The sequence below is a fragment of the Zea mays genome, chromosome 6, assembly GCF_902167145.1.
Source record: "Zea mays cultivar B73 chromosome 6, Zm-B73-REFERENCE-NAM-5.0, whole genome shotgun sequence".
NCBI lineage: Eukaryota > Viridiplantae > Streptophyta > Magnoliopsida > Poales > Poaceae > Zea > Zea mays.
In genome coordinates this window covers 20326931-20350533 of record NC_050101.1, presented here as the reverse complement: position 1 = coordinate 20350533, position 23603 = coordinate 20326931, and the positions used below count along the sequence as shown (strand labels likewise).

The 23603-nt window shown below is 44.8% G+C and overlaps 1 long non-coding RNA gene across 9 annotated transcripts; it reads right to left on the bottom strand.

The window, feature by feature from the left end:
- Nucleotides 1-11484: 11484 nt before the first annotated feature.
- LOC103629088 (uncharacterized) lies at nucleotides 11485-19000 on the bottom strand. 9 transcript variants are annotated; one of them, XR_002263105.2, is made up of 5 exons: nucleotides 18709-19000; nucleotides 14319-18148; nucleotides 13452-13531; nucleotides 12131-12832; nucleotides 11485-11853 (listed from the first exon to the last, which is right to left on the bottom strand). It is a non-coding gene; the product is annotated as an uncharacterized lncRNA (long non-coding RNA). The 9 variants fall into 9 exon arrangements; XR_002263101.2 differs by having other exon boundaries at nucleotides 12131-12353; nucleotides 12463-12832; nucleotides 13452-18148; nucleotides 18709-18999; XR_002263104.2 differs by having other exon boundaries at nucleotides 12131-12353; nucleotides 12596-12832; nucleotides 13452-18148; nucleotides 18709-18999.
- Nucleotides 19001-23603: the final 4603 nt, after the last annotated feature.

Below are 23603 nucleotides of genomic sequence, written 5' to 3'. Positions count from 1 at the left end.
GAGGTCAGAAATACCTTGATCCGATCAAGGGCTTCCTGGGCTTCCGCTGTCCAGGTGAAATGATAGCTCCTTGGTAGCAGCTTGTAAAGGGCATCCCCTTTTCTCCTAGTCTAGAAACGAATTAGCTGAGCACGGCCACACACCCGACCAACCTTTGCACTCCTTTCAAGTTCTGGATGGGACCCATGCGTTGGATGGCCTCTATCTTCTCTTGGTTAGCTTCAATTCCACAGTCCGAGACCATGAAGCCCAGGAGTTTACCCTTAGGAACCCCGAAGACGCATTTCTCGGGGTTCAACTTGATCTGGAATCTTCAGAGGTTGGAGAATGTTTCTTCCAGGTCGGCGATGAAGTCATCGGATTTCTTCGTCTTTATAACGATGTCGTCGACGTAGACTTCTATGTTGCGCCCGATTTGGTCGGTGAAGCACCGGAGCATGCACCGTTGGTATGTGGCTCCGGCGTTCTTCAGACCATATGGCATGGAGACATAGCAGAACGTCCCGAAGGGGGTGATGAAGGTAGTCGCATGTTGGTCAGCTTCCCTCATGGCGATTTAGTGGTAGCTCGAGTAGGCATCCAGGAAAGAGAGCAGCTCGCACCCCGCGGTGGAGTCCACGATCTGGTCGATTCGTGGGCGGGGAAAAGGATCCTTTAGACAAGCCTTGTTAAGACTTTGTAACACCCTGTCCACTCTCGGACCGGTGGTACTTACTCCTGGCAGCCCTCTAGGACCATAGACCATTCCCATAGACCAACACGAGTCTTTTGTGCGCACTTTGTCCTCACTCGTGCGCACCCGAGAAAACTTCCCGGTCGGTCACCCATCCCAAGATTGCTCTAGGCCAAGCACGCTTAACCCCGAGGTTCTTTCGAGATAGGCTTCCGAAAAAGAAGATGCACCTTATTGGTATGAGTACTCTATTAATTCTATTAAGCCTTGGGCCAGGATATCACCATCCACCAGGGCCAGGATATCACAATCCACCCCCCTTAGAAGACCGACGTCCTCGTCGGTCAACCCCAAGCCAGGAACCTCTCCCTCTTGGCCACGTCTGCGTGTCTAGTGTCATCATATGCCATGCCATGTGACCACTCTGGGCCCACATGCGCCATGCGCCATATGCCCGAACCCCTAGCCCACACACGCCCGTGAAACTGCGAGGGTCGGTTCTGATACCATTTGTAACACCGCGTCCACTCCCGGACCGGCGGTACTTACTCCTGGCAGCCCTCTAGGACCATAGACCATTCCCACAGACCAACACGAGTCTTTTGTGCGCACTTTGTCCTCACTCGTGCGCACCCGGGAAAACTTCCTGGTCGGTCACCCATCCCAAGATTGCTCTAGGCCAAGCACGCTTAACCCCGAGGTTCTTTCGAGATAGGCTTCCGAAAAAGAAGATGCACCTTGTTGGTATGAGTACTCTATTAATTCTATTAAGCATTGGGCCAGGATATCACCATCCACCAGGGCCAGGATATCACAGACTTGTATAGTCGACGCACATCCTCCAGCTCCTGTTCTTCTTCTTGACTAGGACGGGGTTGGCGACCCACATCGGGTGATGTATCTCCTGTATGAATCTGGCCGCCAAGAGCTTCGCGGCTTCTTCGCCGATGGCCTTGCGCTTTTCTTCATCGAAGCGGCGGAGCCGTTGGGCGACCGGCCTGGTCGTCGGCTGGATGTTCAGGGCATGCTCGGTGATTTCCCTCGGGATCCCCGGCATGTCCGCGGGCCTCCAGGCGAAGACGTCGCGGTTGTTCCTAAGGAAGTTGACGAGCGCACTTTCCTGCTTGTCGAAGAGCGCCGCCCGATCCGGACGCGTTTGGAGGCGTCGGTTGCGTCGATTTGTATGTCCTTCGTGTCCTCAGCGGACTTGAAGGTGCCGGAGCTGGCCTTCGGAGCGTCAGGGGCGCCTTGTTGGGTGGCGCCACTTCGTAGCTCGGCAAACTCCCTTGTGGCGGCTAAGGCCGACGCGAGTTCGCAGCTGGCCTGCTCACACGCGTAGGCTACCTCAAAAGAGGCGGTTGCCGTAATAACCCCGTGGGGCCCGAGCATCTTCAACTTGAGATAGGTCTAATTGGGAATCGCCATGAACTTGACGTAGCATGGCCTCCCAAATATGGTGTTGTAGACCCCTGGGATGTCCACCACCTCGAAGCGCAACGGCTCGGTGCGGAAGTTGGAGGGGTCGCCAAACGTGACTGGCAACGTGATTCGCCCGAGCGGGTGAGCCCCTCGACGGGGCGCGATGCCGTGGATCAGCTCCGTGCTAGGGTGTAGTGCAGAGCGCGAGATCCCCATGCGGTCGAGAGTCTCGATGTACAGGACGTTGAGGTCGCTTCCTCGGTCCATGAGGACCTTGGAGAGGCGCTTCATGCCCACGATCGATTCGACTACGAGGGGGTAGGTTCCGCGGTGCGGGACTCTGCCCGGGTGGTTGCTCCGATCGAAGGTAATTGGTGATTTTGACCATTGGAGGTGCCGGGGGCTGGCGGGTCGCGCCGTATACACTTCTTGACCTTCATGTCGGCGCTTGCTGCCGGGCGCCCGCCGACGGCTGACTTCGCCCGTGTATCCTGACGATGGTGTATCTCCCGCTTGCCGCTCGGCTTTGCCCACGGGCTGGCGGAAGCTCCGTTCGGGGGTGGCGGGCCCCCTTTCGCGACGTCGCCTCTCCACCTCACTCTTGGCGGAGCGCTCGGGTTCCTTGCGCCCGGAGCCAGACGCTCCGGGACTTGCAAGGCGAAGCTCGCCGGGAGCGGTGGCGAGGAAGTCGAAAGAGCCGAACGTGATGCCGCTCCCCGGGGCGAGGGTCTCGCCCCCAGCAGGTGCTGACGAACTGGCCATCGGAGTGAAGAAAGTCGCTTTGGCACGCTTGCGGCCCCCTACCTGACGCTCCAACTGTCGTGGTTTCGGAAACCGGGGGACAATAAGATTTGTGTTCGGTGGGCGATGCTAGCGCGGACTCACTCCGAATGGTGAGCAACGGGGCCTCGGAGATGGATCTAAGACAAAGGGGTTATACTAGTTTAGGCCGGGGCCCTAGTCCAGTGTAGTGCTGATCGTGGGATTGCAGTAGGACGTGTTACAGCTGGTGTGCTCGTGTGTAGAAAGAAGGTTGTCCAGCCCTTTTATGGCTCAAGGGTGGACTTTACAGTTGGTACTTGTGTTCTACTGGAGAGAGGGAGAGAGAGAGAGAGAGAGAGATCTGCCCTCCGAATCGGCGTGGCGGGTCCTTCGTAGGGTCGCGCGTAGCCGTGCTCCTGATGTGGTACCGCGCACCATTCCAGTCCCTGTAGCGAGTCCGCAGCTGACGTCTCGCGTGATAGTGCGTGGCAGGCCCCCTCGGGTCAGTCTCGGGGTATGCCCGTACGCGGCATGGCTCCTCCTGGCGGGTCGTGCGCTGCTGTATTGTTGGCATGGCGTTCCGTCTCGTCCGTCCCTTCCGTCACGACCCTTGCGCCATCTTCTAGCATGCGCAGGCGTACACCCGGCATGGCGCACTGTCCCATCCCTTTTGGGTATGTGGGTCACTGTGGAGGCTCTGGTGCTGAGGTCCCCCTTGGTACTGTACGCATGGCTCGGACGTGGTTTGGTGATGTCGTGTCTTGTCGTCCCGTCGTGGCTTAATAGCGTTGGGTCGGTCCTTTCCTCTTGCAGGTTCGGTCGCCAGGGAGCCGGTCGCCCGATCCGCCTCGCCGGGTTGCTCGGCGGGGACTTGGTCACCCATCCCGCCTCGCTGGCCTGCTCGGCAGAGACTTGGTCGTTCGCCCCGCCTCGCAGACTTGCTCGGCGAGGACTTGGTCGCTTGCCTCGCCTCGCTGGCCTACTCGGCGGGGACTTGGTTGCCCGCCCCGCCTCGCTGGCCCGCTCGGCGGGGACTTGGTCGTTCGCCCCACCTCGCAGACTTGCTCGACGGGGACTTGGTTGCTCGCCCCGCCTCGCAGTTTTGCTCGGCAAGTGGGCCGGAAAGAGGTTATGGGCCTCACCTTTGGGTACCCTGTTCCTAGGTACCCGACAGCATCCTAGCACAATTTTCACCGGTCAAGACGCGGCCATGGCAGGAGCAGTTGCTTATGTATTCCCAAATACAAGCCATCGACTTTGTATTTGGCACATTTACCTTAATGCTACTAAACATCTTAGACATGTGATTCATAAGTTCCCTAAGAAGTTTCTTCCTGAATTTAAAAAATGTGTCTATGAAGACAGATCAGAGGATTACTTCAAAAAGAAGTGGAATGAACTGTTTATTGAATATGGGCTTCAGGATAACTCGTGGATGCAAAATCTATATAATTTGAGGGCAAAGTGGACTGCTGTATATCGTGACTCTTTCATGGCTGATATGACATCGACTCAGAGGAGTGAAGGTATGAATAATGTTTTCAAGAAAAGGTTTCGTAGGAAACTTGGTCTTTCTGAACTCCTTGCAGAATGTGATAAGGTTTCCTCTACCTTACGTGAAAACGAGTTGGATTTTGATTTTAAGTCACGCGTAAAGAACCCGGTTAATTATGTCCAAAATTTGCCTATGTTGAAGACCGCAGCTGAATCTTATACAAAGAGGATCTATAAGGAGTTCGAGGAAGAATTTAAAATGCAGTTATCATATTCTTGTACACTGTTACGAACTGAGGGGTCAATATCGACATTCATGGTTACGCATATGTATTCACATTATGGAGCAACAGTTAAATTCAACACCGCAGATATGACCATTGCATGTTCTTGCAGGAAGTACGAATCCATAGGTATGTACACATATTTCAATTTGCAAAATAGGTCCTAATAGAAACTGCTGAAATCTGGTTTCTACATCTTATAGGAATACTATGCAAGCATGCCTTTAAAGTCTTTAGTACGAACGGTGTTTTCATTTTGCCGCCGCAATATATTCTTCATAGATGGACAAAATATGCAAAAAAGGTTTTATATTGAGAAAAAGCAAGTGACAATGATAACTTGAAAGCACATGCTGCTCGTCTATCTCAAAAGGCTACATCCCTTGCCTTGAAGTGTTCATTGTCAAAACCACTTCTTAATGAATTAGAGAAAGCATTAGATAAGTTGGATTTGGAAGCAGATGATTCTCTAAGCAAGATGCGAGAAAGTGAGGTTGAGGTTCCTCTAGTTTCAGATGAGTGTGGTACAGGCACCGGAAATGGTACAATATCGTTTAGAGTTCCTCAGGCAGTGAAAGGTGCAAAGAGTAAACGAGCAAAGAATGTAGTAGAAAAGAACGCAGGGTAGAAGAAGAAAAGTTCTCAACATAAAGGTCCTCATCTAACCCACTATAACAAGTTTCTTTTCCATTCTGGATGCTTGTATAGTTAGTTTTTGTTTTTTTCACATGTATTTATTATGTTTGACTACAGGAGAAGAAACAAATACCATAGTAGAAAAGGGAGATGAAGGTGCTGATCCAAAACAGTTTGTCAGCTAAAACCCTAGACATGTTGCTATTCATGGGTGTTACGTATCAGCTTCAGGTTTGGGATAATGTGAAGCTCCAGCTCCCGGAGGTTTCTTGATAGATTAAAATCAAGGTAGGAAAGGAGTTTGTTCATGAGGAAGTTGATGATGGGTATCACCAACCATCCTATAGCAGTAAACCATAATAAACTGGCCATTGCTATGGCTTTTGGAGGTCGGGAGAAGATAAGAGGATGAAGGAAGGAGGATCGATGGTAGGAGGTGCTCTCAGAAATATTTCTACATGCTGCTTGCTTAGTAATGAGAACCCAATGCCGCGTGAGACTTCGACTGGGGAGTTTCCTGATGTTTCCATGATTACGCGTGGCTTGTTCGTTGGATTCAAAATAATGCTACAAGTAACCACTAACCATGCAACTTGCCACTTGATAACTTCATCAAAAAACATCATCGGTGGTTCTGGTTTTCCTTGCAAGTACTGTAGTACTCCAGCTATCATATCATATACTACCTCCGTCCTAAAGAAATATAAATCTCGTTTTACGAAGAGTCAAATAATCTTAAGTTTGTCTAAATTTATAAAAGATATTATTTACATTTTGATCGCAATTAAATTTACTATGAAAATATATTTTATGATTGATCTAATGATACTCATCGCACATCATTAATATTAATATTTTATTAGATATGTTTAGTTAAAATTAAGAATCTTTAATTTACCGGAAAACAAGATTTATATGCTTTTTTATATAAAAAAAGAGGAAGTATTCGACAAGCTACCCTCCAAAGGGGATCCAGATTAAGTAACTTTGCTGAGCAAAGTTACAACGTAACTTTACTTCAGTCTCCATCTGCAACGGGTGACTCCAGCACTCCCAAGCAACAGCTTCTGGGCTGTTGTACAGGCAGCCCTGCTGTAGCCCAAACAACACTAAGAATTATAGCCGAGCAAAATTTTACAGCAAACAAAATCACAGCCAAAACACTGTAGATTCCAGAAAAAAATTCCAGCACCAGTTCACTCTCAATAGCGCAACAAAAAAAAATCAATTGACATCCATACCATAATTAATCATTAGTAGAACTAAGCATTTTCCAGTTTGGAAGTTCCAGGTTCAAAGCAGAAATACATGCCTACTTAGCTAGGCCACAACAGACTATACTTGGGCCATTTCACTTATACAATTAGGCCACAAAAGACTATAGTTAGGCCATTTCACTTATACAATTAGGCCACAAAAGACTATAGTTAGCCCTACCCAAAATACTATCTAACCAACATGTCCAAACTAGAACAGATCGTGATCATTAAGAATACCACCATCATAACTTGGAGCTGCTATCAGCTGGGTAAAACTTCCCAAACTGTCAATAACATTGCAATCTTGAAGCTCCACAATTGCTCCTTCGTTGCAATCACCATTCTGCACTTCTACTTGGGGTTGTACTCCGTCACTTTTTTTTTGTTTTTGGCAATGACAATTTAATTAAGTTAAGGAATGAATTACAGTAGCATATATTGGCTGCACACTATAAAGTTTCTAACATACCTTTGCTCCTTTTTTGTTGGCTTACGCTTCCTCTTGTTGAATTTATCAAGCCAACTTTTATTTCTCCTTGAATTTTTGGATTTGACCTCCTTTTTCTTCAAATGTGCAGCACGAAGCAAGTCATCTCCTTGCTGGACATTTGGTTCAACATTTTCTTGGTCATTGCATGGGTTGCTCATAGTAGAAGTAGATGCATTGAGTTTATCCTCTAGCTGTGTACCAAGGCAATCAAGTGCATTTTCTATCATCAAACAACATTCTGGAGAGTGAACAGCTTTATGTGCCAAATTGAGAAATTTATGAGACAAGTCCTTGTAGCGAAGTTGAGATTCCAGCATTGGATTTGCTACCACATTCCTTCCTTCCTTATCTTGTACACTCCCATTGTGTGCTGCTTTAGTCCATCTCTTTAACACATAATGTGTTGGCAATATCTTGATATTCATCAAATCAAGAACTTTCAGACCATATGCACACAATATTCCAGTCCTATTGAACATTCCACAACTACATGAAACTGTTTGGTTCAAAGGATCACTTATCACTATGCGCTCTTGCTCAAATTGTAAATCACCATGGAATCTCCCAATAGCAATAGCATATTTATCATTATCTAATAATCTACTACATGCAGCCATGGATCTTTCATATTCACTTTGGAAAGCTTCAAAAATAACTGGAGTGTACACTTCACTTGCTTGCAGCAACATATAGGTGTGTGCATTTGCCTTCTTGGTATTTTTTTCTTGCCTCAAATTCAGATTCCAATTCCGTAGCTCTTTTATCTGCCATTGTCCTCTCAAAATGCTTCAAAAAACGAACAATATCAAAATCTGATTTCAAATGATTCTTCAGTGCATTGTTGAAGCTCTCACTTAGTTGTGTACTTCGCACTCCCAAACTAAAGACATCTCTCATATAGCATTCAGCCCATTTTTCTTTAACCATGTATATACTATCTAACCATGTTTGCTTATGCACTTTAGATCTTATAATGTCAAATGCTTCTTGAAATTCTGCCTTGTCCTCATAACCATACATACAAGCACTAAAATCGGATAAAATGTTAGTTTCTTCATCTTCATCTTCATCTTCATCTTCGCCTTCTCCTTCTTCTCCTCCTTCTTTGTCCTTCACTGAAGATAAATGTTTGATAGCATTCTGCATTATGTGAAAGGTACACAGCCCATGATATGATTCTGTAAATACTTTGTAAATAGCCTTTCCCATTGCTGCATCTTGATCCATATAGATAGTTCTAGGTTGCTTTCCATTATGTGCAGCTAAGAAAGTCTGAAAAAGCCATATAAATGAGTCCTCTGTTTCATCAAATAGAAGTGCAGCACCAAATACAGTGGTTTCTCTAAACTGATTTAGCCCAAGAAAAACACCAAAAGGCCTATACTCTTTGTTGGTGCCAAAAGTAGTGTCAAATGTAACCACATCACCAAAGTGTGCACAGTCAAGAATCATCTTTGCATCAGCCCAAAATATGTTGGTTATATGCTCCTCACAATCTAACTACAAAGCAAATTGGAATGATGGATTTTGAGCAATTTTGTCATGAAAATACTTCAACATACTTTCAGCCTGTCCATAAGCCAAATCCCTCTGCCGTTTGCTTTGCAAGTAATTTTTGCGATCACGGCAAGTGTAGCTAAGGTTAAGTGATCCACCAACTTGACGACTAGCCAACTCATGTGCAGCTTTTGGTCTAATTCCAGAATCATCCGCAGTCTCTATTTCAAAAGCTTGCAATTCTGAAATTTTCCTCTGCGATGCCATCAAGTGCCGAGTTTCTAGCAAGTGAAGAAGGTGATTGTGTTCAAGCATAACATCTGTGACTTCATAATTTCCTGCACCTCGATCCAATATAAGGCTCATTCGAGCTTTGCAATCAGTTCTTGTTTCAGCTCTAAAGCACTTTGTCACATGATTTGTTTACCCTTTCCTTCGGAGGCCCTCATTGGAACAAACAAATCTGCATGAAGTCACCTTATGATCAAAGGTGCTTACATTTGTGTATCTTTTCCTCACATCAAAGCCTGTGCGACCACCATATGCCAACCAAAACTGCCAAGCCTCATCTGCACTTTTGAACCTTAAACCAACTTCAGGAGCCCCCTTGTTTAATTCTGCCATGGCCTTGTACACCACTCACAATTGCACAAATTTGTTCTCTGAGACACACATCAACTAGTTCTGTAACCCAAAATAATTGACAAACCAGAAAATATAAAATTCTTGTACCTGGATATAGTCCGACGCGAGAGAACTCTTCCACAGTTGGGGCGGATCTCCTATTCACCTGGCCGACGCAGCCTCCACCTCCTAGGAGAGGCGCGGAGGGCGGCGCGGCCGGGCACCGGACGACGGGCGGCGCAACCAAGCAGCGGACGTCAGGCGGCGCGGCAGAGGAGCGGTGCTGAGGAAGACGACGCAGCACGGCAACAGTGAGGAAAACGGCGCGGAGCGGCAGCGAGGAGTCCGCCGCGGCGGATGCGCGAGCAGCACGGAGCAAGTTGGCGGGAATTGCGACTAAATGCGGCGCCGTTCCCGCGTCGGGTGATTTCCTTCTCTCTATAGCCGTCAGATGGTAGCTGGAGGGTGCTGATTGAGGGAACGTTACGTTGTAAAGTTGCTCTGTAAAGTTACTCAATCTGGCTCCCTCCAAAGGCAGTTGCGTCATCCTGAAACCATCTCCTCGGTGCCAACTTCCTTCTAGTACTTCTGAAGCGGTGCACCCCCAGCCCATTAAATATTTAAGATTTATAACTAGCGAGTTAGACGGATCAGAACCTCTGGGTAGCTAATTTTTTCATTATAATATTTGGTACGTAGCCGCTGCATGCCACGCCTAGTTCTGCGGCTGTGCCAAACTTGCGGCGCCGATTTCTGCGGCGCGTTTTGGCATGAAAATGAACTGGCGGAGGTGTGGGTGCGAACCAAACGCGACCCCTTGGTTGTGTAACAGTAGCAGCAGCAGCTCCTGCCGTGGCCCATCATTTCTTCCTCCATGCCAAAATAAGTCTCTAAATTCCCTGAAGTCAAACAATCTCTTTATTAACTATATATATATATATATATATAATGATACTAATGTTTGTGATAGGAAATAAATGTCATTAGATTAATCACATTATTTTTCATAGTAAACATACGTAGAGATACAAATATTGATACTATTTTCTACAAACCTAATTAAAATTGAGAAAGATCTACTTCTCCAAAATGCTAGATGAAAAAAAAATTTTGGTACGAGCGTTAACTGTTGGTTAGATGGCTCTAATAGCACTACTCAGGTTCTAGATTCGACTTCTCGTGGAAACATATTATAAGCTAGAATTAATTAGGGAATGTATCTGGTGCAACCAAGCAACTTGGTGCAACCGTGCAACCAAGACACAGAAATAGAGGTAGGAGGACCTTTTTAAAAAAGTTTCAGCGAGATGTGGGAGGTTTGTTCTGGAAAACGATGTTTTTAAAAAGGTCATCCCACCTCCATTCCTGTGTCTTGGTTGCACGGTTGCACCAAGTTGCTTGGTTGCACCAGATACGTTCCCAATTAATTATACTATGAAGCTCTGCTCCACGGTCTTTCTTTGAAAGAAAGGAGTACAGTGTACGTGATTACTGATAGTCGCCCTACGCGTGAAAATGGACGAGTTCCGCCACCGAGTATACTTCTTCCGTCCCAAAAAATATATCGTTCTCGCTTCTTGAAAAATATTTTTGACTAAACTTTTATAAAATAGTATTAATATTTATAATACATAATTAGTATCATTGATAGATCTTTGAATCTAGTTTTTTAACAAATTTATTTAGAGATACAAATATTATACATATTATCTATAAATTTAATCAAACTACCGACACGTATACTTATAAACTAGGTAAATACCTGTGCGTTGCAACGGAAAAAATTAATACCATAATTATTAATATATGTGTGAACATGTATTGTATCGTTACCTTAAAAAATTAATAGCTCGGTAGATCTCTATCGATGGCAAAACCATATGACTCCTTGTCTGCCTCACTCTAAGTCTGAGCAGATATCTGCTGAAGCCTAGAGGTCATAATTCTCTATGTTGGTTAATGGTGCTAGCTAAGAGGGCGATCTGGAGGTGGCGTGACCCCGATGCCTATGGCTAAGCGCTTGACACAACTTCGATCGTCAAACAATGTCACGATCAAGTGTGCTCAAGCCTTGCAACGGGAGCGCTTGACACAACTTCGATCGTCAAACAGTGTCATCATCAAGTGTGCTCATGCATTGCAACAGAAACATAACTTTTTATGAAATAATGTGTTGTGATCAACGTCAAGTTGCCTAAAGATTAGAAATTGAGATCGCTGTTTTAGCATACACATCCTTTATCTATCCTTCCACGCTACGCAACTTCTCATGAATAAAATTTTGATTTTGTTTAGAGGGAACAAACCAATATCCTAGAATCCTAGAATAAATAATGTTTGAATAGATTGGAAGTGTATTACTGTATATTGAACCGAGGTGTAAGGCAAAAAAATCATATATACTGATAGTATACATGCCCATGCTAACGCTATGGAAAAAAACAAAATGACAATATGTCTCTTAAAAATGAAGTAAATATTGAGATAGATTAAGATTCCAATCTAATGTTTTTGGAACCCATGTTGTCAATTACCAGTTCGTATAGGCCTCGGGTCCATTATAAAGATATTTCTGGCCTACTGAAGGTTTAAGAATCGAAGCACTTTAGTCATCAGAATTTTTTTCCCCTCGTAGTTGCAGGAGGCTCCAATTGTGTTCCCAATGTCAGCAAACTTGCGGTCTTCAAAGATCAGAAAGCTGTGCTTCCCACCAATCTTCAATCGAAAGTCAGTGCAATACTGAGTAAGTTATGCAGTAACCAGATGTAGAGTATAACTTTAGCAATTGGAACAGGAATACCAAAAACACGTCTAGTAATGAATAAAATAAAATCAAGCTAAAGAACCAAGTAGATTGGCCTGGTATAGGGACTTTAACTTTCAGTAATGGGCAACCCATTCCAATTACACATAAGGATAAAAGATTAGCATAACAGATTAGGGAATAAGTAATTAATGTGCTTGCAAAAACAACACGAGACAATCCCCTAACCTTCTTCAGTTCCTGCACTCTTTCTCCTATCTGGTTTTGCTGTCACTGCAACTTATCCCGCTTCCCGTGTAGCCAGTACTGAATTTCCCCTAGCTCATGCAAGGCAAAAAGAAAGAGTTGTTCCTTGCCGGCATGTTGATCAGCTCAGTCCTTGAAACTAATCTCCTTCCAGACAACAACCCAAACCTAGCTGAGGTTGCGCCTGTAAGTGTTTTACTAATCCCTTTTTTACAGAGAGAATAAGAAGGGTTTAGAACATGATTGGCATCAATGCAGACTGCAGTAGTATATTTTTTTTAAAAAAGGAGGAAGGCTGTATAGTTATGCAGTACCATTCGGAAAATAAATTTACTTCAGGCATTAAATAGTGGAGAAAACAATTGTTGCTTAACCATTTGTAGTGCATGTTGTTCTTGGGCTTCAGTTTGTTCTCTATTTAAAAAATAAATAAATGAGAAACTTCACATATTGTTGATGAGCCTAGTCGCCATTTTCCTTTGCTCTCAACAGTAACAGAACCATACTCGGCATATTGTTTTCCTCCCTCCTAACCATTTGTGACCGCACATGTCAAAAATTTTAGAGACATACAAAGCAAAAAATATTCAGAGAAAACACATTATTACCTGTAGAGAATATCTTCTGTTAGTGGACTAACATTAATCATGGAACATATGTACTCCAAGGTGCTTGCATTGTGTACTGTAAGGATACGTCGACGAAGTGAACACATGAAAAGACATGGCCGATAGGAAAAAATCAGTATGAGAGGCCTTTCATCATGGCAAACGACTGATAGATCCCTAAATTTTTTGCTAGGCATGTAGGGCTTTCAGTGCTTATGGACTCTGACAGATATTTAAAATATTCAGTGCCAAACTTAAGGAATGATTCAAGTTGTCTTTGTAACTCGTTTTATTATAAACCTATCATCCAAAGATTTCGCAAAAAACACATTGCTTTTACTGCTAAATGAAAACTTTAGAGATTTTGGAAGATGTTACTGCTGGTGCTCTATTTTCCCTGGAACAGAAGATAAGTATTGCTCTCAAAGGTAAATAGAATAATAACAAAGGAAGTTGTATCATGACCAGAATTATTAAGAGAAATAAAACAATAACAGCTAAACAAACATCTAAGCAGCAGCAGATCTTAAATTTTAAGAAAGCCAATCAGCCAACAGTCCTGCAACTACTCCAGGTCCTAGAATCATCGAGGCATATTTAAGCATTGTTGTTTGACCCTTTACAACCTCATTCCTGACAATCCGAATAATTAGACGAATAGAACTTCTAAAATTTTGCAACTTATTCACACTTACTTTGTTTGGTGTCTCAGCAGTACCATGTCTTTTTTAGTGATATCAAATTCAGTCGGCAGTTTGATTATCTCCATATTTTGCTACACAGTAAACAAAAGAAATGAGTGAAATCTGTAATAAATAACACATAGTTTCGTGCAAAATGAGAGTAAAAACTGAAGTGAAGCAACAAGCACTGCAATTCTTCATGCAGATTGCAAGATAATAGTTTGGTTTGAGATGTAAGCTCAAACTAAGAGTTAAAAACAGGTAGTGTCTGATAGCAACCTCCAACTCGAGATAGAGATATTCACTTAAACCATTTGGGTCATCTCATATTGGCAAATTCACTTAATCCTAGTATGTCTGGCTGGGTTCTTCAATGCCATCTTTGTTGACTACAATCAGAGCAGTGTGCTCTATCTGTTGACTACAAAATACTAATTTAAAATTGCACCTAGTAGGCACTTAAAGTATTTTTTTGAATCTAGTAGGCACTTAAAGTAGAGAAGACAAAACAGCATAAACATCAGACATGTACAGGTCAACTAAGAGCAAAAATGAAGTGCACTGAGTAATCTTACATGTCACTTTCATCTTCCTTAAGCATAGCAGGGTATCTCTGTTTTTTTATAAGCAATGACATACAAAAAATGACAATCAACATCAAGGCGGGTGCTATCTCTGCATACCATGATATAACTTGAATGATGATAGTGCAAACTTAGACAACCGTACAATAAAAATCAGTTTTGTAACTCAGGTCTTGATTTGCAGTGTTGCACAAAGTAAGAAAGGTAGAATTAGAAAGAAACATACTCGTAATACACTAAAGCCTATATGCAGTGCTGTGAAAAACACTAAAACAGTCCATATATGGTCGATTACCTGAAGCAACATCAAGGCAGCAGTAGTGCAGAATAGTTGGCTGAATCTTTTTTTTTTGAACAAACGCAGGCATTTCATTAAGAAAGAGAAATTAGGAGAGACAAGACTTGTCATCCCCTAAGTACAAGGCCAATAAGGCCAACACACCACACCATTACCCCAACTCAGCGCGCCACACACACAGGGCGACAAACGACCAGAACTATCACCTAACAACTACTAGGACGCCATGGGGAGTCGACGCAGGAGGAGGTCCTGAAGAGCTGATGCTCCAGCCAAGCACCAGGCACTACCCTCTTCAGTCACAGCAAGCACAACACTTTGGACACAGGGTGTAGCACCGTCAAAGACGCAAGAATTACGGTGCTTCCATAACTCCCAAGCAACCAAAATGATTAGGGAGTTAAGTCCCTTCCTGAAGTTCTTCTCAACACTTTTAATACTTTGGCACCACCAACTCGAAAATCTCGAGCATCCTGGCTGAGGAGCAATGATGAGGAGGCCCAATTTGTGGAGGATCAACGTCCAGACTTGCCGGGCAAAAACACAAGGGATGAGAGTATGTTGGATGGTCTCCTCTGCCTGATCACAAAGAGGGCACGCAGCTGGATGGGGCAGTCCTCTTTAGGCCAATCTGTCAGCTGTCCAGACCCGGTTTTTGATTGCCAACCAAACAAAGAGTTTGCACCTTAAGGGGGCCCAGGTCTTCCACACACGCCGCCAAGGGGCGAAAGTGATAGATCTAGTAAAAAATGCTTCATACGCTGACCTGCTGGAGTAAATACCATGGCCAGAGAGACGCCAAATATGTTGATCTTCAATGTCAGGTTGAAGCTCTACCCACTTGTCGGGTACCGTAATTAGGGGTACCCAGATCACAACCCTAAAGTGCCTAGACGCCTGGGTAAGAAGGGGTCACAAGCAAACACGCTTCCAACCTTACCAAGGCCACACGGAACCAAAATCACGATTCGCCCGAAGCCCCACAGGCCGACAGTACAACTACGATTCGCCCGAGGATATCCTCGGGCGAGCCGTAGTTCTACGATTCGACCGAACCTCGCCGCGGGGGAAGGACGCATTCGCGACTCACCCGAGGCCAGCCTCGGGCGGAAGACGCATTTCCGACTCGCTCGAGGGCATCTCGGGCAGCGCTCCGGGGCATGCCCGCCTCGGCCAACCACTCCGATCCCAGAACGTGCGTATTAAATGTAGTCTGTACGGCCACCTGCCCCGCAGCAGGTGCCAAAGTCAACAAAGGACGACACGCCCACGGTCTAATCTACTTTTACCACCCACAACGATGGTCAGGGCACGAATACAGGGGTACTATTCCCCCACTCCGACCACTGTTTCAACCACCCAGAGCGTGACTACATGCAACGTCTAATCACGGCCTCGGCCTCGGAAGAAATCTTCGCCTCGCCCGAGCTTGACCTCGGCCAACTGCCCCAACAGGGAAGCACGCGCATTAAATGCCACCTGCTCTCCCGCTGAAGACAGGAAGGCTACAGAAACAACAAGACCAGTGTCCAATCCACTTTCCACCATCCAGAATGACATCCGGACCAGATTACCACACACTTTTTCACCATGCCGAGCTCTGTTTCAACCACTCCGACTCGACACCCTCGGAAACGTCTCATTCGCACCCCTGTACAGGACGAGCTCGGGCAGACGCCCATGCTCCCAAACCCGGCCTCGGCTCTCTACCTAGTCAAAGGACAGGCTACAGGGATCGGGCGTCCTTCTCCTGACCAAAGACGACATCAAGGACGAGGGCCATCCCGCCGGCCATACCGCTACAGGGCTCGGACACACCTCCTCCTACCACAGCAATAGCATAGCAACACCTGTACCCCTGGGCCTCCTCCTTGCAGCTATAAAAGGAAGAGCCCGGGGCCTTCTATAAGGAGGTCAAGGACAACACTTCACCGTTCACTCCTCACTCCACTCCTGATATTGGCACTCGCCTCAATCATACTCAGAGACTTAGGACTCACTCCCTCTCTCGACTTGCTTGTATCCCCTACTACGAGCACTTAGATGCAAGATAATATAAGTCTCCTCCCCCCGCTGGATGTAGGGCCTTCTCTTGCCCGAACCAGGATAAACCTTGTGTGTCTTCTTTCATCAACCATCCGGGATAAGAGCACGCAGCACAAATTTACTAGTTGGTTAGAACCGGCGGGTTTAAAACACCGACACCCCTCAACCAAATTCCAGAGCTGCAAGTATTCCAGTAGAACTTGCACGGACAGTGCTCCTCTTATATCAGAAACCCACTTGCAGTCTGTGATTCCCTCTGCTACTGTTCGTTGCTTTAAGGCCCTTTTTAGGAATTGATTTAATTAAGGATGGGCAGCATTCAGCAACAGTTTGACCAAAGAGCCAACGATCAGTCCAGAACTTCACAGTCTTCCCATTGCCAACTATGGATGTAACAGACACATCAAACAAGGCCTTTGCATTATGTGTGAGAATTCAGTAATGCTACTTCATATAATGTTGCCTGACCTATGTTTAGGAGAAATAAGAGCTTAAAAAACTAAAAAAGGAACCGACATTTAACATCTAGCAACTCTCTATATTTGCTTCTAGGAATTATAAACCTGATTAGAGTGAATATAGCCTTGCTATCATGCAAATCATGCAACACGACCAAATCCTTTTATGGTTCCACATAATTTTGTATAATGCAGGGTTGAACTATTTTTTTGATACATTTAAATTCTCTAACCAGTCAAACTCACGTAAACAGTAGAATCACAAACAAACTATTCAAAGCAGGTTAGTTGGTGCAGATTATAAAGAAACAAAATGAAAAAACACACACATGCCAGTTTTCAAGTCAATAATCAGAGGCCATTTAACCTGGACAGTGAGGCAAAGGAAATTTGACGTCATCCAATAAAATAACTCATCAATCTATTAATGCCAAAAGAACTGGGACCATGAGTTCTCAATAATATGAGGCACCTAAGAAAATAGATGATTACTGAAGATAAGAACATAGCGATTTATAGATCAGACCAGGGCAGACCCTCTTGTCTGGAATTCTCTGTAATTTGGAATTGGAGTCGTGCTTTTACTACAGCACTTCCCAGGGCAATCAATTACAGAAACATTGGCGAAGCAAAGACTGAAAGCACCAAATCAATTAAAACAAAACTACACCAATAGGTACAGGATCCAGGGACATCAACTATTTTGCTTGGAATGCATTCAAAACAGGTGATAAATTTAGAAGTATATGATCAGCCTAAGCCTATCACAGATTTAACAAAACAGCCAGGGACATACATCCAATTTAATAAATAAGCTTACACCACCATGCATATAATCTATCTAATCATAAAAATCAAAAGCAGCATTTGCACTGGCATCAGGAGACGTATCTGTCAGTAATTTCCATTTCAGATTTTTGTTAAGAATATAATATTCAGTCAATGCACTTTCTACATTATGGCTGTAAATAGAAATGCAGATATTAATTATGTAGTACAATATAATATAGAAATGACAGGCATTTAACAATGTACAAAATATGGATTTTTTTTCCTACAATACACATATGTAGTCACAAACAATTAAAGAGCCCACATATGCACAATTAAATGATCAGCCTAACGCTTGCACATGTTGTCAGAGCAGAGCTTGCACCTGTGGGGCGTGGCCACAGAACGGTGAGATCTAAACACCACCATCGGTGTCGACGCTCGCCAGGTTGGTGGTGATCTCGGAGAAGCAGCCATGCATGCCGAGGTGTGCCAGGACAGTCTCAATTGGGGAAGAAGACGTTTGCATCGCTCACCACCTTCAAGTCACACCTGCAACGAGCACAGCAGCATCAAAGATCAGACCCATACGAGAATGCTACAACTGCAGGCAAGAACGTTTCAATCCACTTCCTTTTCTTTTATTTTGTTTTGGCAAAAGAAATAATTATACAACCCACCTCTATCACAATGGTGAAATCGGGATAATCTCTAACACGACAGATACGTCGGAGCTGACTAATAGAAGACCTTTTGACTTCCTGAATTGAGATTCTGAGACATCAGTTCTTGCAGATTGTGACTTTTTGGAATGGATTTCTCTTAAATTTAGTTGTTGTACTGACGGACTAAAGACGGTAAACGAAGGACAGTAAGGTCCAACTTTAAAATACAAATTAATCATGTGCTCGATATCCATACGGATTGGAAAACAGAGAGCACCACCAGAACGGGATTGAATGTGTTCCCATCTTACTAATTGGCAATCAAAATCATTTTTACCCTACTGTTGACTACATCGCAGAAAGGACAACAGATCGGAAGGGAAGAGTGGAGCCACTTTAGAGAGAAGATTTAGTTTTGCACAGCAGGGAGGGGAAGAGATGGCATACCATGTGGGTGCTCGTCGTCAGGGAAGGTGCCAACGAAGACCTAGCGGATATACCCAGTCGAGATGCATCACAATAGATAGAGTTCTTGCTTAGATCAGGCAAAATCAACACGGGTGCTGTAGTCAATCTCTTCTTTGACTCCTCGAAGTTTGCTTGACACTTATCTGACCACACAAACTTGGCATTCTTCTCTAGCAGAGCTGTCATAGGCTTAGCAATCTTGGAAAACCCTTCAATAAATCTTCTGTAGTAACTAGCCAATCTCAGAAAGCTACGAAACTGACTAACATCAGTTGGTGGTTTCCAATTCAATACTTCTTGCACCTTGCTAGGATCCACTGATATCCCACCATTAGATACCACATGTCCCAAAAAGGCAACTTCTTTCAACCAAAATTCACATTTGCTTCTCTTAGCATACAACTTATGTTCTCTGAGCTTCTGCAAAACCAATCTCAGATGCTCAGCATGTTCTTCTTCAGTTTTGAAGAATATTAGTATGTCATCAATGAATACTACCATAAATTTATCCAAAAATTCCATGAACACCTTATTCATCAGATACATGAAGTATGCCGGTGCATTGGTCAATCCAAAGGACATAACTGTATACTCATATAAACCATATCTGGTAGTAAATGATGTCTTTGGTATATCAGAATTCCGAATCCTCAGCTGGTGATATCCCGAGCGAAGATCAATCTTAGAGAACACACAAGCACCTCTTAACTGATCAAACAAATCATCTATTCTTGGCAAAGGGTACTTATTCTTAGTGGTGACCTCATTAAGAGACCTATAATCCACACACATCTGTTGTGTGCCATCTTTCTTATCCACAAAGATTACAGGCGCCCCCAAGGAGATGAACTGGGGCGTATGAAACCTTTTTCTAACAACTCTTTTAATTGTTTCTTAAGTTCTTCTAACTCTTTTACCCCCATTCTATATGGGCATCTAGCTATAGGTGCAGTTCCAGGTAACAACTCAATAATGAATTCTATATCACGGTCAGGTGGCATACCTGGCAAGTCATCAGGGAAGGCATCGGGAAACTCCTCCACAACATTATCCTGATAATTAACATCTTGATTCACAGTTGCTGTTGGTGGTGCCTGCACTGCCACTTCCACACATGTTCTATCACCACTGGGTGTTGTTACCACAACTAATTTCTCTTGACACAGAATCACAGCTTGGTGTTGTTTCATCCAATCCATACCCAAGATCAGATCAATACCAACCGTTCTTAGCACTATAGGACTCACTTTGAAGTCTACCCCCTTAATGAGAGACTAGTAGAGGGGCTCCAATAATTAGCTGGCATGCTACCTCCCGGTGAATTTACTAGTATAGGGGTTTTCATGGCACACAATGAAATGCTATGCATTCTAACAAAAGCTTGAGAAATGAAAGAATGCGATGCGCCAGAATCGAAAAGAACAGTAGCAGAGTGGGAGTTGACACTGAACGTACCCAGCATAACTTCCGGTGCATCCTGGGCTGTATCCGTGGACACGTGATTCACCCTTCCACTGTTGGGTGGCCTGGCATAAGGTTTCTGATTGACATTCTGGTTCTGCGGAATCTGCCGATTCTGCTTTTTTGGACAGTTATTAGCATAGTGTCCAGGCTCTCCACAGCTGAAACACACATTGAAATTGTTAGGTGTTTCTCTCTTCGTCGAAGCATTGTTGGATGGTCCTTGATGAGATGTCTGGTTGCTAGCCTGCTGTGGCTGCTGCTGAGGACGTTGCTAACTGCCATTCTGTTGCTAAAATTGAGGGCACGGCTAGTTCGGGTTCCGCTGTGGGTACTGACCCTAATTCCATTGCCTGGGTGGACCCTGGTTCCTCTGCTGAAAACCTTGCTGGGGGTAAGCACGCTGACGGGTGTTGCTTCCTGAAGCTTGTCCTTGAAGTCTCCTCTTCCTGGCTTCCATTTCCCTACGCTTATTGTCAATCACAATAGCGCGATTCACTAGCTCTTCAAAGTTGGGATAAGTGTTTGTCATCAGTTGCAACTAGAGTCCATCATAAAGTCCTTTCAGAAAACGACATTGCTTGTTAGCATCGTTAGCAACTTCATTCGGAGCATATCGTGACAGCTGGACGAATCTATCACGATATTCTCCCACCATCATTGTCCCCTGCTTCAATGCCCCGAACTCTTCCTGTTTCAGTTCCACCAATCCTTCAGGGATGTGATAGGACCTGAAATTATCACAGAATTCCTTCCAGGTGATCTCGGGTGCACCTTGGGGTCATCCATACTGATAGGACTCCCACCATTGCTGAGCTGGCCCTTGAAGTTGGCCTGAAGCATATAGTACCTTTTCTAGGTCGTTGCATTGTGCTATGTTCAATTGCTTTTCCACAGCACGCAACCAATCATCTGCCTCCATAGGGTCAGCAGTGTGATGGAACACCGGGGGATGTCCCTTCATGAACTCACCACGCTTATCCCTGACCCGGACAGGTGGTAATCCTGCAGCGGGCTGATTGCCAAGATGTTGCATCATAGTCTGCATCAGCTGTGCCTGCATTCCCATGAGTTGCTCCATGGTAACCGGTGGCGGCGGCGGTGGTGGATCCATGGGAGCACTACGGCCTCGACCACGTCCACATCCACAGACTCTGCCTCCACTGGCTGCCATCTGGTTTCCAACAAGTGTGAAATTTTAGAGGCACTCCAACTATTAATACTCTCTTTAATAAATGATAAAGAGTATTGCTGGAAACTTTCTGGGATCAGTAATTATTTCATAACTCAAGTCACAGAGATCCAATAGATGTGTCGAATACATGGTTGGAAAGCTTAACAAGTCAGCTAAAACTCTTATTTAGATCACTTTTACTGTTTCTGACATTAACTTAGTCAAAATTGGAGTTAAACAAAATCTGTTCTGAGTTCCAGACTGCGCAGTAACTCAAACTTGCAACAGCTATATCTCCCAAACCAGAGCTGATACTAATGCAATTCCAGAGGCATTGGAAAGGTAAAGAAGTCTAGTTGATTCCACAAAATTTTCATAATTTTTGGATGCACGAATTTTTAGATACACTGAAAACATTACTGACTGCTCCGAAAATTAGCACAGCAGGGATAAAATAAACAACCCAACTATATTAAGCAACAACTAAAATTTAAGGTTCAAATTATGAGACTTGTGGACATGCCCACACTCTCTCCTAACAATCATATGAAAAATCCAAATCAAACAAGTGTTAGGATTTATGGGCTTGGCCCAATTAAGAATTTCTAATAAATCCTAGAAAATCTCAAAAGCCCATACAAGAGGATGGCTAGAGGATAGGTGGAACCATTAGCACCATATTGCTAGCTCTAGTGGAGTAGAGCTAGCTTAAATATGAAAGCCACACTCACTCACCAAGTCATGGATGAGAGGAGAGAGTGTGGAGAGCCACACGCGCGCGCGCGCTCGCTCGCCTGGCCGGGCCGGGCCGGGCCGGGGCGGGGCGAAGGGCGCGGGCGCACGACATGCGCGTGAATGGTCCGCCGAAATCCGGCCCCTCGCCTTGCGGGGGCGCGGCTACCTTTTGCCGTTTGATTTTTTGGTTTCTTGGCTGTTACGCTTATCCTAACCGATCGCTATAAAATCTCAACTGATTGCGAGATTTTCGTGGGCGGATAAGCACGGGGGTCGCGGACTCGGCCCTATAAAAGGAGCCCGGCAGCCAGCCTCCAAATCATCCCAATTCGCTTTCGCCTCTCTTCACAGCTGAGCCGCCTTCCAGTTCTCTTCGTCCCGATCGTAGAGGTGCATCTGCGATTAGGAGAGCAGGTCTCCGGAACCCTTCGCCTTCTAGATCCTGCACCAGGAGAGGCCGAATAAGGTTTTTGGGAAGCGTCTTCACGCGACTGCTCGTGATCTGATTGACCTCGTCGACACTGCTGATTTCGCTACTTCGACATCGTCGACCCTGCTGATTCCGGCGCGTGCCATCTATCAGTAAGTCTAATCAGTACGCATCATCTGATTTGGCTTGTTATTTCAGTGCTTGTGATTTTGTCATGATTTATATTCGGAATTTAAACTGGAATTTGTCTAATTATTCAACAATCCAAAAACCTTATTGTAGACAATTTCCTAGTTTTTCTATGGCTGCTTTTGCCGACGCGCTGAAGCCAGAAAAGTTTAATGGTATGCACTTTAAGAGATGGCAAGTCAAGGCCACGCTCTGGCTTACTGCTATGAATGTCTTCCATGTTAGTAAAGGCAGACCTGAGGGTCCACTGACTCCTGAACAGGAGAAAGAGTATGACCATGCCAATACTATGTTCACGGGAGCCGTTCTTAGCGCCCTTGTTGACCGTCTGGTTGATGCGAATATGCAGTACACAGACGGGAAAGAATTGTGGGATGCACTTACTACTAAGTATGGTGCATCGGATGCTGGCAGTGACCTGTATATCATGGAGAGCTTTCATGATTATAAGATGGTTGATAATCGCTCTATTGTAGAGCAAGCTCATGAAATACAGTGTATAGCCAAGGAACTCGACCACCTTAAGATAGTCCTTCCTGACCGATTTGTGGCTGGGTGCATTATTGCAAAGTTGCCTTCTACATGGAGGAACTTCGCCACAGCTCTGAAACATAAGAGACAGGAGATATCAGTTGAAAATCTGATAGCGTCTCTGGATGTTGAGGAGAAAGCTCGGGCTAAGGACACGGGATCTAAAGGAGGCGAGGGCCACTCCAGCTCCAACATGGTTCAGAAGAACCACAACAAGGGCAAAGGAAAGCCAAAATCTAACAAGCCCAACAAAACTACCAACTTCAAGAAGAAGAAGAACAAGGCTGAATTGACATGTTTCGCATGTGGCGAGGCGGGTCATTTTGCCAAGGATTGTCCTGATCGAGCGGATCG